The following is a 16,555-nucleotide window of genomic DNA, read 5'->3' as shown; positions in this document are numbered from 1 at the left end:
TCGTTCCACGTGCGTGCATGCCGTCGCCGCTTATACACATTCTTACACACGATATATCCCTGCGAGCGTGTAGGTGCGCACACTTTCGCCCGGGATACGTGCACGGGTGTGTAAAACGTAAACACCGGGGGGACGCCGATATCGGCACGCCACGGCGTGCCCCTGCTTTATGGTGTCGCTGATTCCGTTCCGAGAGGTCGATCTTTACGAGAGTCGCCCCGTCAGGAATTTTATTCTCGCCGCGGTGCCCCGCGTGGATTATTGTCGGAGATCGTATTGTTACATGGCAGAAATCTCTCCGCGCGGAAGATGCGAGCAGAGTAATGTGAACTATAAATTGAAAGCGGATAATGCGTTAAGATGAATAAAAGCCGCCACCTTTGTACGCATAAATAATGGCACGCATGTGATAAGCAGAATTAAGAGACAATATAATTATAGACACACACTTTTTTAATTTCATCTTTAAAATTTGTTTAAATTGACTTCCTTTGTGTGGAATACCACGATGGGGAAAAAAGTGGTAAAAGTATCGCGTTTCTGTTTATGAAGCAATCGTGCCTCATTCAATTATCAGAATCTTAGGAAGGCGCAGGGTGGGTTAATCGCACTGGGTGTGGTCCGCATGCAAGAGTTGAAATTATCAAATTAACAACTAGTGCAGCGATAAATAATCACATCGGCCGTGTTGAACAAAGGCAAGCACATGTATTCTCAGACGTTCCTGTTTCGCTAAACTTTTTTCTCGCCAGCGATAAATCTCGTTTGGCGCTCTTGTTTGACACACTGGCGAGTGTATGTATCGCGGGTATTTGCCAGTCTCATTAAAATGGAACTCCGATTTTATAACCCCCTCCCCGACTGCCGTCTCCGCCGCTCTATTAATAGTAGTTGATCGTGCGAGATGTCGATGGTAACGGGTGTGTTGAAATCGCGCGCACGGTGAGAATAGGTGCCACATGTGGCAGGGACAATTGTAAAATGGCGAGTATTGCCTAATCCGACACGTTCCCGGCCGATTGTACGCCTATGCAGAGGCTGCAGAACCGAGTCCCGTGTGGGCGATCTCGGCTAGACATCGCTCGGCTAGGCACCTCTCGCGTTGAGTCAGCGATTCCTGACATAATAGCGATCCTCGTCGTCGCGGCGAGTCTTCCACCGTGTCCGTCAACTTGAGTAGCACCGTTAGCCTGTTGCAACGCAGTAGCAAACGACAGAATTCACGCGGCCGTGACGTAAGAAAGGAAGCACTTCAACAGTGTGGAGTCGAACTTCCTCTAACGGCGCAGATCTGCCAAAACTGCCACAGAACCAGTCGAGTATGAGTTCCAAAGTTCAAAGGCTCCCGTCTTATGTCGTGTATTCATCGATTCTAAGAGCTACTTCCAAGCCAATTCGGAATTAATTTACAGAAGCCGAAGCGAGACTTGCCGATAATTTATAGCTAATTTAAAATCTCAGCTCGAAAAACATATTCGTACTTGTCGTGACTTATATGTCGAAGAATCTGTTATTAAAAAAATAGACGCAAAGTCCTCATAGTTACTTCACTCAAAAAAATATTTCGCTGATGTAGTTAGATTTCTAGATATTGCAACAAGAATGTATCGCTATTTTTCGTATCTGTGAAAACATTGTTTGTCACATATAGAATTTATAGCAGTAATGTTCCAGCAATAGCTTCTGAAAAATTTAGGTACCATTGCTAAATGTTATTCATTGCATGATCTAACACGTGATTGATCTTATATAGATAGGCGCTTTAGAGAAACTTTCTTTTTAAAGTTCACAAACAATACAGATATATATTCTGTTTCTGTCATCTAAACTGATTAAGTAATTACATATGCAATATCACAACAGTTGCTAATCATTTATCTGTTTTAGTTAATTTTTTACACCTAGAAAATTTTAGCTATTATTGCAAGATCATTTTTTTGAGTGTTTGTGATACATAATGTATCTTGCAGAAGTTCTCCTGCGACCAGCTTAAATTATACGATAAATTTAAATTGCTTATTTAAAAATTAATGAGATCGGAAATTGTTGCTCTATTTGTGGAAGAAGCTTGGTTCAGTATTTCGATTTTCTATGTCCGCAAATATTAATACCAAGCTGCATTCAGCAGACGATTCGCAATGAGATTGACAGGGCACTAATAGTTCTTGTTATTCAACATGCTGTTGAAGGGATCTCGGGAAGTTTATGGATATGATCGCTATTTGCCCTGCAGCTATTCATGAACATAGATACAGGTTGATTCCGAACTTATACGGCGCTGTTAATCGCAATTGCATTGTTTCTCCATAAGATATTATTGTCTTGATTTAATAATAAATGTTTGGTTTTCTATAATACAGTAAATTATTTTCGATTTTTTAAATGGCAATTATGAAACATTACGAAAGCAGCCATAAGTATAGCTTCGAGCATAATGATATACACAATGTAATTAAGAAAAAATTATCTACACGTGACCGATAAAAGTTGCATAATTAACGCGTTGCATCCTTCGCGGGGACATTCTAACTATTATCAATCGGGCGTGGAATTCTTCGATTCCGCATAATAGATTGGCAAAGAACGCCTTCACGTTCCGCCTTGTGTGCGATGCGGTAAGCCGCACGAAACATGCGAGTTACTGCTGATTAGATATTCATTCGCGGGCCGGCCAGCGGAGCTCAGTGGTTCGCCGGCATGCAATAGCGAGCATGCATAACGATCGTAAATGCCAAAGCCAAGTTGGTGGACTATTCGCGGCACTCGTACAATTCGCGGCGTGGGAATGCAATCGAGAGTTAGAAACGCCGATGCGCCACGACGATATCAATGCGGGCCAATAGTCCACGCGATAATTCTTCCAAGTGGAAAGGTCAGCCGAACGACGGACGGCATTTAATCGATTTGCCCAGCGAACCTTCTTTTAACAAAGAAAACACTATGAGGTCAGCGAGGGAGAATTACAGTTGTACGTAAAAAAAATAATTTCGTGCAAAACTGATATAAGCAAAAGAAGATTTTACTTGGAAAACATGTAACCTTTTCTCAGATAAAAGTATAAAGAGGCACGATTTTTATTTAATTGTATTTCAATTATGAGTGAATCGTGGGAAGAAAGTCTTCAGACGTAAAAACTCCTCGAGGGCCTCGATCAAATTTTAAATGCGCTGCGTTCTGCGAGACCAATGCGCACAGATAATCTGCGAGGTTCGACTTCTCGGTATCCTCGCACCTTCGGTGCGCGCCCGAAAAGAGCTCCGGAGTGCCTTGAAAGAGAGAGAGAGAGACAGAGAGGAGGGGGGGGGGAGAGTTCATGTGGAGTTCCCGCGCGATTTATCCGTGCCCCTTCACGAAATTCCCATTCCCAGATAAGAGCCACGAGGTACTAAAGCACGTACCACACGCGCAGATGAAAGACGGGCGAAACATAGGGAGGGAGCCAATCTGCGGATGCATACGTGCATGCGTGCGTGCGTGCACGGCGGAGAACCATACGCACCGCGGGCGCAGATAAGGACAGAGCTGGCGGCAATTACCGTAGTGGACCGATGGCACGAGAGAGACGGCCGTATTCATCATCCGAGGTCATTTGAATACCGCGGTGCCGAGAACGAGACGAGACGATAAGAGAAGCCGGGCGGGAGAGAAGGAGGGGGGAGAAGGCTGTAGGCTCCAGCGTAGAGGAAGAAATGAGGAGCGATGTGGAGGGGGAAGAAAGATTCCCTCCACACGGGTTGTCCAGTATGAAGTAACGATGAGGGAAAAGAGAGAGGTGATGCATCGGTCCGGCGGGGGCGAAGAAGGGCGGGAGGGAGGGGGGAGAAACCGGTTACAGTAGAAGTAAACACGCGAAGGTGATGTTACCCTCCGTCTCCCTCTCTTCGTCACTATAAAGTGCCGAGAGTCTTCGAGGATCTGGAGTGTGACGTTCCTGAAAAGTCAGCTGCGACGAGGGAAACCATGGCGGATGCGGCGTGGCACGCGCGATCTAAGCTCCTCTCGAACGAATGCGCGTCGCAGGGTTGTTCACCTGCGCCGATGTTCGACGTGTCGAAGTTAAATTCCTAAGGGAAGAAAACTCGTTATTTCGGCCCAATTCAATTTTCTCCGATTGTCCGATATTAATCAAATTATTATATTTACTATCTCCGATGCATGACAGGACTTGTAAATGCGTAGACAAACGGTTTTTAAAAACTGAAAAATCTTGGCTTTTCGTCATCTCGAAATCATTTTGAATTTACCGTGAATTTTCTTCATGTTTGACGAATCTGAATCTCACATTAGAATAATTAATTCGTGACAAAGAACTGCCATGAAATCGCGATTCTGTTGGTAGGTATGCCAACCTTGTTGACAGCGCCGAGTGAAAAATTAGCGTTTCTCGGTTAAACGAGATGAATCTGCCGGCATACTGCCGATCGCATCTCAACCCTTGTCCGAGCTAATACCCAAAAAATTTCGGAGCAAGGCCCCTTTTTTCGACATAGTCGTCGATCGAAAGTAGCTTCCTTCACTGACTTTAAAAGCCGCGCGGGCTTCGCGGCAAAAACGCTGCTCCCCATGATGCCGTGTCGTATGTCCGAGCATGTGTCAAGAAATTGGCCCGATGCACGATGCCGCCAGTAAAAAGATCGATTGTGAGATAGCAGTTTCGTCAATCTTTCTCGAAGAAAATAACGTTAAATAACTTCTTAAAATTTTTTTACTTTATTGACATACATTGGCGATGATAACTTCTGACTCATTTTTACTTATAACGAAATATTAAATATTCATGTATGAACTTCTTTTAATATTATTAAAAATTTTAAAGAGATATTAGTAATTAACATAAATATTTTACACGGAAAAAGCAATAGTCGAATATACAACTTGTTTCTTCAGCTTTCCAAAATTACAGCTTGCTTCCGTAAAATTGCTTCGCCAAATCACGTTGTTTACTTAAAGAAATTGCCGCAAATGTATTGCACGATTAGTTATAAAATTTTATGAACATTTCCGAGGACACTCTCTATTAATCCTCGATGTTCCACATCTTCATTAAATGCCATGATGCTCCAGATTGACGACCAGCATCAACGCGAAATACATTCCGTAGTATGTCGGCATCTCTGAATAGTCGTAGAATCTGCCGGCGAAACGACTGGAACGATTTCGAGGGAAATGCCAGGCACTATCGACCGGCTTATTCGAGTGCCGCGGAAGTTTTAAGTGCAGCGTTATTACCAAAGTCTTCCGCGTGGAATGTCGATTTCCTCAAGTAGCTGAAAGAAAATTGTGATGCAATCCGACGTAAAAAACAACCACATTCCTGAGCGTGCCTCCTATATTCGTAAGAAGCGTGCAAATTTAATGCCAATTAAGCGTTCATCGATCCTTGCTGCCGTCGATCTCTTAGGTACGATATCGCGATCTCGATACGGAAACGTCGCTCGGTCTTCGCTGTATACAGAGCCTCTTAATAAATATTGATTCTGAAACTGCAATAAATTGCCCATTAGGAACTTTATCTAGTTAATGGCCGACGCGATGTCTTACTCAATGCTTTCTGTAAGGATAACTTTGTCTTTTCATCGACATGCTTTGTACGAAGAGGCGCCGATATTTATCATTTGTGTTTTCTTTCCGCAAATATTGGTTATTCGTAGGATGTGTTGACAGAGGATTCAAAGATTCCGTCGGAAAAATTCCACATTGTGTTAACTGTTCCGCCGATTATCTGAAGAACATATAAAATCGTGTTTCTCTTGCCTTTTCTTTGTCTCATTCGCCTGTAAATCGCAAGCAAAAAATGATTAAACAAATATATTTTTCAAAGCTACTTCTCCGAATGAAGATTCGAAAGTTATCCTGTAATTTTGTTTCTATCTTTTATCAATAATATAATTTATGATAGTTTTCTTAGTGCGAAATGGCTGTATTCTGCGGAAGAGTCTGAAATTTGAGAGCATTTAGGATTCGTAAGTTAGAATTAGCAGTGCTTTGGATATTTCAATCGATTGAAGGGTAACCCATCCTTAAAATAGAAATCTTTTCAATAATGCCACATCTTGACAGCCGTAATCGAACTTCACGTTCGCGATCTTTCGCGCAGCGAACAATGCCTACCGCCGACCTCGCGAAAGTAAGGTACAGACAAAGGGTGTTTGTAACAGGCGAAGAAAGAACAAGAAGGCTAGTGATGGCGGAAAGGAACAGCGGCAGAAAAGAAGAGTGGGTCTAAGAAGAAGGACGAGAAGGGAGGGGGGGGGGCGATGCATCGCGTTATCCTCATGGCGCATCTTTTGCACGAACTCCGTAGTGGCCAGGTCGACGCGTTCGGTCGAAGGCCTGTAACTCACACGGATATATACGAGGGATTCATTACCTCGGGTACCTCACGCAGAGAGACGGCCTTCCCCTCTCCTTTTCCACTCGGATCTTACCGTGCAAATGGAATAAATAAATAATTTCATCCAAAATTATTAACGAGTTCTCGGAGGCGGGCTCGCCGAGAAATTTCAGTCCAATGCATGTCTAACAAGTTCTCCAAGTTCACGATATTTTCAAATTATACTCTAATCGTCTCGGAGTGGTTTATAACATTAGGAACGCAATGTTACACAAGCATAGTGATATTGAAAACCTCGTGCAAAAACTAGTACACAACAGTTTTACGATGTTTGTAACTTTGCAATTGAAAAATATTTTTCAAACTCTTTCAAACTAAGAAGCTTTCGGCTCAAATTGTTTTATAATGTTTTATAATGTTTTTAACTTTGACGAGTGGCACATTTTAGAGAAGAGGTACATTTTAGAGAAGTGGTACATTTTAGAGAAGAATCGGAGAACGACATTTCTGCTCTATTGCAGCGAAAGCAGCACTGTCGCTCGTTACCGCACCAAATACCTGACCCTAACGCAATAAAACGTTCCATAAATTCCTTACTTTTTTCCACTGGCATAAAAGCGATATGGGTCCAAGAACTATATTCGTCGATGTAGAGTTTTTTTGAGCCCGGTGCCCTCAGGTAGCGGCGCCACTGCTCTCTGAACCGGTATTCTCTTCTGGGCAGTATTTTAGTCGCACTATGCCCATGGTGTACCCAGCGCCTAAGTCCCATAAGGGGAGTTACCTGCATCAATAGCGAGAGAGCCGCGATGCGAGATGCCTCGAGGGCACTTTTGCCACTCTTCGTGTTCTCGTGCCACGCTCTCGTGGCTCAACAATGGATCAGCATGAGAGATACCGCAGGCTGGATCCATAAGGACGCGGATATAAGCTCCGCCGTTCTTGAAACAAAGCGCCCGATCGGTGCACTTTTCACTCGTCTTTCTAATCTCGCTGCGCCTAAAATGTCAAGATTTTACAGACGACTTGTAAATACGATAAAATTCGAAAATAAATTACTACAATGTCAGGTGGGAAAAGTTATATTGTGTTTATTTATTGAATAATTTTTGAATTTTATCATAGTTACAAGTCGTCTGTAAAATCTTGACATTTTAGGCGCAGCGAGATTAGAAAGACGAATCAAAAGTGCATCAGTCGAGCGCTTTGTTTCAAGAACGACGAACGGAGCTTATATCCGCGTTCTTATTAATAAATATTGTCGTGCTAGCATATAATTTCGGTAACTTCTAAATTTTGATCCTTTAAGAATTTGCAAATATTGATTTACGACAGTTTCGTAATTTCTCTCTATCGCCTATTCTTCGAAGTCGTAGAGAAAAGCAATTGTGCTATTTTAATCCAATTCACGCGTGACGCTGCGAAATTCCTCGCGGATGTAATAAGGAAGCGAGAGTCCGGCATTTCTCTGCTGTACTACATTGAACAGTACAGGTTGTGGATAAAACTGCTCGTAAATTGTACATTGAAGCGCAAGATACGAGTTTACGATCACTTTTACTTTACTTGACGCTTTACTGAAAAATTTTCTTATTTTTTTTAAGTATTTCTTTTCTGCGTTTGGGGATGAATTTTCCTACGAAGATGCAGACGGGTCGGTCTAAGCAATATCTTAAAAATACGAGACGAATTGAAGGGAACAATAGCAGCGACATGTCAGCATGGGGCTGGCGCCGCCGCCATTTTTTCGATAGTAACAACACACATATTTCGACAAAAGCGAGAAGCCTTCACATTTTTTCGATAGTAGAATGTTATTTTTGTATTTGTACATTTTATATCTTTTGGTATTTTCTTTTTGATTGTCCTTTACATTATATTACGTACAAAGTTTGCGGCGGATGGAGAAGTGCCGTTCGTATGTTTAATCAGTCAGGCAAAACTTCAACAGAAATTCCACGACGTTGTTAAACAGCGGTCGAAGTAATTCCCCGAAAGGGTTCCGCCATAAGAAAAGCATGCGTGGAAGAGAGAAGCAGTCAGGTATAAACGAAAGGAGGCATGATCGCGAAGGAAAGAGAGGGGAATGAAATAAAATGGTGAGGATGTGTAAAAGAGGAAAGCAAGTGGCTAAATTTAGGTCCACGCACGTACGTAACCACCTGTTGATCTTTCGTGAACATGTGTGATCGCCCCCTATCTTCTGGTAACAGTTCATAGTAAATCTTTATAAAGCAAAGCTATATCAGGTGTCAAATACGAAAACGGAAAGGGGATTAAGTTTAATCGGATTTTTAGATGTCGCAAGCAAAATATGTATATACATTTTTTATATAACATAAAATATATGTGATAAATTAAAGAAAAGAATATAAAGTTTTTGCAGAAAAATATAGAAAATTAGAACTTGTATAATAAATATCTAATCTTTATTTCTGCTGTTACATTTTGCCAATAATTTAAAATTATTTACTAAATAATCACAAGCAATTGCAATTTTTAGTTGTACTAATATTTTTTTTTTATAAAAATGTCTAATTCTGTATCTATAACTGATTACGAGAATGATTACAAAAGAGAGATACGATCTCTTTTCATGGCTATAATACCACCTACCGAGCTTAGAAATAGATCCTACTTTTATCGGTTTTCACAGCAGGGAATCGTGCTTCTAAGTATGCTTTACCTAAGTTGAACATTTTTTAGGAAAAAATGACTCCTCAGGTACGAAAATTCCAAAAGAATTCCCAATTCCCGAAATTTCTGTCGATTGTTCCTGCATTGTTACACGTATTAACGTACTCGAGGCCAGGCGTAGTCGAGTGTTGTTCACGGGAATAAATTTTGTAAGTGTGGTCGGCGCCTAAACAATAATGGAAAGATCGTCAAGCCACTCGAGGGGAACAACAGCAGTGTCTCGTTGGCAAAAGGCGCCAAGGGTGAATCGAAATCGACCAAGGGTTCGCTCTCGAGAACCGCCCTCGCTACAATGCTAACGAAACGACGATGGTTCGGCACCTGCTGAATACCAACATTCTTTGCTGAGAACGAAATCGAAATCTATCCATTTATCTAGGATGTGCGGCCGCTTTATGGTTGGTTTCAGGTCGGTTTCAAATTTAATTCACACAATTATAAATCCAATATCATTTATCATTTGCAAGAGGTATAATTTAAAAATATATGTCACTTTGTTAAATACGAGCGATAACGTATATTTGCCGATTTCTAAAACGGCTGAGGAAATCGACAAACGTATTACATGTTTATGCTCTTTCGTGGGATATCTCTCTCGAAAGGAACATATTTATGATAAAACAAGTATGCGCATCGTGCAAAGGGCAAACGGTCGTCGTACTCTTCGCGTTGCTGCAATTTTTGAAACGCAGCAACGAGAGTTTCTTCCTCGAAGCAACTCCTCGGGAATGGATTCTTCTTAGAAACCGAACGCGATGCATTTTCACGCCTGTCTAACACGGCTTTTACGTAACTCGATTACAGATTCTTACCAGTCCACCTTTCGTTATTCGATTAGATGCATCGTAGCTATAATATGTTTCTCATAGCTCATCATTTTTATTTTAATTATTTTCGCACAGGCCTCATATTATATAAAAGCAACTTGCAATCAACTTTACGTCGTGTCCATTTTTCAAAAGTAGTTATTCCTAATAGTAGTAGCTATTCTTAGCTTGCCCGTGCTTCTAGGAAAAGAAACTAATGATGGTTAGTCAAGGTAGCAGTTTATTTTCTTATTATTTTCTCAAGTACTTGTGTAAGAAATAATTAATAAAAATTGCTACGTCGAATTGCATTTTAATAACAGATTTTCCGATACATTTAGAATTACACTTTTTCCGTGAAAATATTATAATATTTCTTTTCTTAAGTTTGATTCGTGCAAGGTAATAATTACAAAAAAAAAAAAAAAAAAAAATAGAAAATGGCTAGGACGTCAGGATTCATCCTCGACTTATAGAACTCCCTTACCCGATTGACTTTACATTACTCGGGGCATATACTCGGAACCGCTCATCAGCGAATTAAACTCTTCCTTCGGAGCAGCATCTGCATCCCCGACCTTTCCATCCCCGCGGCCTCTTCAGGCTCGTATTTTCTCCACGAGCGGAATACATGTTTTTTTTCGCTGGTCCAGATGCATCACACGCAACCCCTCAGGTGTGTGGAGCTCTGAGGGGTCTCTCTTGTGCGCGGCATCGCACGGAACGCACAAATGTATCCTACACCTACTACGACGCGTAGTTGCGAGCTCCGGTGCGACTAGTGTGCGTGTATACGTGTGTATACCTGCGCGTCGTACATGGCTAGAAGTAGGGGAATCGTAGCGTTCTATGAGGTAAGACGAACTGGCGGCGGAGGAGGCGCGAGAAGGAAGATGGTGGGAAGCTGGACGGCGAAGGTGTGCGAGACGGGGAAGTTCGGAACTGTCTTCTGCTTTACGGCGTTCTAGGGGGGCAGCGCGGCGGAGCGAGGGGGGGGGGGGGCTAAGGAAACCCGACGGCGGCAAAAGAGAAGGTGCTTCGGCCCTGCCTGAGCGCTGTGCCGATGATGACGACGACGGTGGTGGTAACGGTTGGTGGTGGTGGTGGTAGAAGGTGGAAAGGGAGAGAGAGAGAGAGAGAGAGAGAAGACGAATACAGCAGGAGAGGCAAAGGGAGAGTCCTGCCCAGCGTGGACCTGTGCGTCGTTGTATGGCCGACCTGGAGACTCGCTCTCCGCAAGGTGAGACGCGCGGACCGAAGAGAAGGCTCCGAAGGATCGGCAGGAATTCTCGTGAAAGCCGACTCTTCCTCTTTCGTATACTCGCGCGCGCTCGTGCTCTTTCTCTCGCCCGTATTCGTCGTTCTTTTCTATCTCCCGCGTTCGACTCCAGCTTCTCTCTTCTCGTGTGCCAAGGAAATTGAGTGAGTGATCCGTATTTCTTATCGCGCGGAATTCCCTGACTTTCCACAAAGTGCTCTCGATGCAGATCCGCTTGGACAGTGTTCGAGATCAGTGCTCTAACGTTGACAGAAGCGAGATCGAATCGGTGTTTGTTCAGTGAAAACACATTGCTCTCGCGAGCTGGACAGAATTGAACGCGTGGGATTATTTTCAAAATCCGTGATTCTCGAACTCGTCGTCTTCGTGGTCAGCAATGTCAGGATAGACGCAAAGTGAGGGATAGACACGTTCGACAGTGATAACGTGTGCTTACGCGTGCATCTTCTCTTATCGAGTGCGTGAACTCGATCTTTCATATACGGCCACGATTTCATCAACGCGTGCTCGCCAGGAGTCTGTTCATCTCGCATCGAGGCGCCTGGCAACGGGCGGCGAGCGATGTCAGTTGTCTTGCGTTACAACAGGTCGACATTATCGAATCGCTCTTAGTACAATTTATAAATCAATACACATCTCTTTCGCGAAATCGGGAAGTGAACAGTGTTTCTTCGGCGACGACAATTTTAAATGCTTGGTGCGTGTGAGTGTAAACATCGCCAATTTCGAAGACTCGCCGCGAAAGTAAACATTGGAGTTTCTTCTTGAAATCACTGAGGACAGTGGAATTCTGCTATTGGTTTCTTCTCGGATATATTCTCAGACTGCATGAATGTTAAACTGAGGTGAGTAAGATATAAATTTGTGCAAATTTGCGGAGAATCGTTTCTTGATGCTACTTGCCATTTTTACGCGCCAAACTGTAATCGTCGTAGCGAGTTTACCTTTTGTAATGTGATCTCGTTGCGGCAGCAATCATAACATCAACTCATACATGTTCCTATCTTTCTGACATGCTTGGATTATATAACGATAAGATTTTTAAGCGTAAAAACTCACGTTCTTTCCGCACATGTAACGCTAATTGGAGTAGAGCGATTTTCATTGTGTTTCTACGTCAAATGCGATCTTCCTGTTGAACAGATAGAATTTAGAATTTATTTTAAAAATCTTATATTTTCAATGAAACTCCACATCGTCTCTCGAAGTCTATCGCGTGAAAGCATACCGTGAAGTGTTGTAGCGTTGCGCTACATCGATCTTCTTGCAGATATTAGACATTGTTTTCGAATATACGTAAAGTCATTCCTTTTTTCCGATGAGTTCATTCGCTCGCTTGGCGAAAGTTCCTAAAGAAACTTCAAGCAGTCAAGCTGAAACTGTCTCTGTTTCAACACATTGATACATCTCTTTTCTTGCGTACATTCTTTTCTCGTGCAATAGATAAATCAGTGACTTTCGCATATCACATGCGAGCGACAACTGCATTTTTCTCTAGGATTCAACAAGAATTTCGACTAAAACTTCGTAAAACTGTTAGAGTATATTTTTTATGGAAGATATTTTTTAGTAGGGTAATAATCGTCTGAGGTATTTTTGTAAAAAAGTGGCAGGTAACGTTGCTGGCGCCACATAAATTAGTTTTATTGTTAAAATGCTTTCGGGTTTAAGATGTATATCTTATTGGAAAATCGTGTATCAATTGATTTATTTTGTCACATCTGTATTTATAAAATATTCCTTTTGCAGCTATTTTCTGCTTACCGCAGTTAGTGTTGAACAGGGACAGATATTATTCATGCATATGCCAAGTTAATTATACACGTGATAAGTGTGTAAAGAAGTAAAGTTCATATATTCGGCATATATAATGTGTCTTTCACAGTCCAAAGATTAAATAATCGCAGTGAATTCAACTTTCATGTTCGGAAATTGTAGGATTCTTATTGATGTATTCTGCGATTGTTCTTGATTCTCTTGCATACATTACAGTTGAACCAGTACGAAACTAAATTCGAATTATTATAACAGTTTATTGACCTCTCGTTTCGCATTTCCCCGCTTTGTTGACGTTGAAATTGAAGCACAACGTAATTTTGTTATCGAAGTTGCTAAATCATAAGTCATATATTCATACGTTCACCGTTGCGAAGAAGACTCTCGCAATTAAAGTTCTTCAATATATTTTTTTTTTCAGTACTTTTTTGATACTTTTAAATAATCAATCCGAAAATAAAATAATTTAAAAATATGTAGGAAACTAACAAAATATTTTATAAGATACCGAGGTCACACTAATTTTAGAAAATTATAATATATTCCCGACTTTATAAAAATTAGCATTTCATTGAATTTAAATATACTCAACAGAGTAATAAATTAATAAACAAACATTGGCACATTTTACATAAAACAACAGCACTAAAATATTTTTATGCGCTGATATTACAAAACATGAAATTATTAAACTATTTTTGAATAGTTCGGCTATTTTATAAAATATTTTATTAAACAAAAGTTTAGCGATTTTATCGATATTTGTAAGTAGAAGACTTGCGAATTCTTACCGATGTTTCTTGGGTCTCAGTAGACAATTACTTGGGAATTCCTTCTTAGAGAGATTCTAGTATGACTCTCAAGCGTATGTATAGTTCGTAGGAGAGACTGAGATCTCTCTTTCCGTCACTTTTGAAAATGAAAGTTCACGCGGAGCCTGCAAACACGAGGAGCGTACGGGTCTGGAATTTCTTCCTCAGGCCCCTGCGGGACCTACGGGGCCTTATGTTCGCAGAATCGTTAGTAACCGTCGGAGACTTGAACGCTGGGATAAGAAGCTTGCGTTGGCGGCGACGCCCGTTTGGAAAACATCGACCGACGAGCATGTGACATCTGCTTGTGGACCATTAATAAGTGTCTTTCAAGTCTCTTCGTTGGCCTGCTTCTTTCTTGCGAGAGGCTTTTCTTTCTTTTTTTTTCCTAGTACGCTTTCCAGCTGATCGGCGTCAAAAGCAATCTCTCGTCGCGCTGATTTGAGCAACGCATTTTTCACGGTCATTCCACAGATCTTTTGAATTGTGGTTGGGCTGGATGTGCATTCGAATGGGTGGAATTGATGGAAAAAATATAACGTGGGTGACAATATACAAAATGTGGAAAACGTTTTAGATGTACCAAAAATGTGCCAACTGATTTTATTAATAACATTCAACATATGTGCATAGTTTTTGAACTTTAATCCAACTAAGCCTCGGTTCGAGAATAATAAATTTATTCTATTGTTCAAATACATTTTATTCCGTATTGATAGTCTCTCTTATAGACATTCTCAATTGATTGATTATTCGATGATGAATACGTTTGACGATTCTGTGACGATTGACGATACAATACGTAATGCAAACAAAAGACGCGCTCCTAATCGAGCTCTTTGTCTTGATCGAACAAAAATGCGGTGATTGCAGTCGATTGTACGCGTCGTTTATTATAACAATGACATCTCCTAGTTTGCCGCATCATGGCGAGGACGTACGCCACTTTTGGGATGTTGTCTTATGGTTATGCGTACATGGATGCGATGGTTCAGAACCGCTTGGCGGAACCCCGCGCGACTCACTCGAAAAATGTATTCCGGCTCTTCTAGAGACGCACCTACTTTAAAACACAGAGAGGCATTAATTCCTGTGAGAGCCGACTGCCTATTTTGGAAGTATGAAAAGGGCGCTGTGAATACCATTGGAATACCATCAATATCATTAAAATGAAATCGAAAACTACGCACGAGATCAGCGGAGCACGACTTCCTTTCCTGGAATAGTATTGAGATAAACGATAACTTTGGCGCCACCACGATTAATGCCTTCTAAGATCCGCGATTGTGAATTGATATGCACCGAGCACAATCCTAGTTTTATAACATGGTCAATACTGCTGCTTGAATTTCAGTATCATCGACTACCCTCACGCCGTAAATTAAAGTTTAATTACACTTGTTGTTATCTAGGAAATTTTAGGCTTATTGTGGATTATGCAAAAAGTTAGAAAAATAATTGCTTGAATGTTCGAGACATCAATAATTTTTAAATTTAATTATTTTGAGAAAATAGAATGCGATGCTACATACGATCGCAATTAAAGTAATAGAATATTACATTTACATCGCCCGCGATGTCGGCATTCTTTAACGCCACTCGTCAATTGTATCGATGACGCAGGTGCATAAATAACTTATGTAAGATCTTCGTGCGCTCTTCCTTGTTTATGCCGTCCTACCGTTTCTATCTATCGTTTCGTCGCAATTGCAAGATGATCAGCAGTAACTGGCGCCGTGCGCAGACTTTTCGAACGAGAACAATTCGCGCCGGTGATAAATAAGTTGCGCAATATACGACTGTGTGGATCGACTTACATCTACCGATCTCTCTTGCAATTTGTCACTTCGACCGGTCTTCGAGCAAATGTCAACCGCAGTCACAAAATACTACCGAGCACGCGAACGCCAATCCAGTTTAAATATCGCAACTTATCTCTCCGTGACACGTGACGCACTATGTAATGAGTGCCGAAGTGCCTTCGGGCAGTGTGAAATAAATTTCGCGATCGTTTCATGTGCCGACTAATTTAAGGACTCGAATCGACTCGATGAACACAGCCATAATAATAACTTAATACGAAATAATGAAATTTTCCAAATATGCACCGTAAAGTAAATATTAGTCTCGAAATATGATTTTTTGTGTGTAGAAAATATAGAATAGATCCCCGAAGTCATGTGCTACCGAGATATATTTTGTAAAGTCAAGAGTGTGGCTTTTGGAGCATCCTTGAGTGGCCTTGTGGATGGTCGACCGTGAATTCTTCATGAGGAACTTTTTAAGGGTCCCCGCATAGACCTTTATAACCCATCTTAGTTAGGGAGTATTGATGTCGAACCCACGTTCCGCTGAACTGCCCCACCTGCTTTGATGCAGCTCGAGGGAAAGAATACACCGACGATCATACAGATTCTATCTTTAAGTTATTTATGCACCTTCGTCGTCGATTTTCAATCTTCGCAGTTGCGTGTTCAATTTCTTACCGTTAAAAATTTCTGACCGTCTAAAGTTTTGATTTTATTTATTGCACTATCAGCCGTGATTATCGCCTCTTTAAATATTTATTACACACAAAAAATCTTTATGATTGCGAAACATTTTTTTCGAGAAGAGCTCTCTGAAGAAGGAAAATAGATTTTGCGGTTAACATAACATACATTTCTCATAGTTTTCGTGTTGTGGAATTACGTAGAAAGCGTAAATTGAGTTCCAGGTTACATAAATAAGTTAATATACAGTGCCACGCGAACTTATCATTTCAGCGACAAACGCAGTTGTTTCATTCGAATTAATATGATTCTCTGCAGAGAATGTGCATTGCAGCATACCGCAATAATAATACAATTTT

General features: G+C 41.3%; 1 protein-coding gene across 3 annotated transcripts in view; it reads left to right on the top strand.

Moving 5' to 3' along the window:
* Egfr (epidermal growth factor receptor) overlaps positions 1-16,555 on the top strand; it is a 136,081-nt gene that overhangs the window by 68,136 nt on the left and 51,390 nt on the right. The window contains exon 1 of one of the 3 annotated variants that reach the window (XM_067356046.1): positions 10,987-11,961. The exons of the other annotated variants lie outside the window; for them this stretch is intronic. The gene's annotated coding sequence lies outside the window, so the exon portion shown is untranslated. Of the gene's footprint in view, positions 1-10,986; positions 11,962-16,555 lie in introns of those variants that run through there. 3 annotated transcript variants of the gene reach the window in all.

This window comes from Linepithema humile, chromosome 5, assembly GCF_040581485.1.
Source record: "Linepithema humile isolate Giens D197 chromosome 5, Lhum_UNIL_v1.0, whole genome shotgun sequence".
NCBI lineage: Eukaryota > Metazoa > Arthropoda > Insecta > Hymenoptera > Formicidae > Linepithema > Linepithema humile.
The sequence above is the reverse complement of the archived record's forward strand: the minus strand, read 5'-3'. Positions and strand labels throughout refer to the sequence as shown.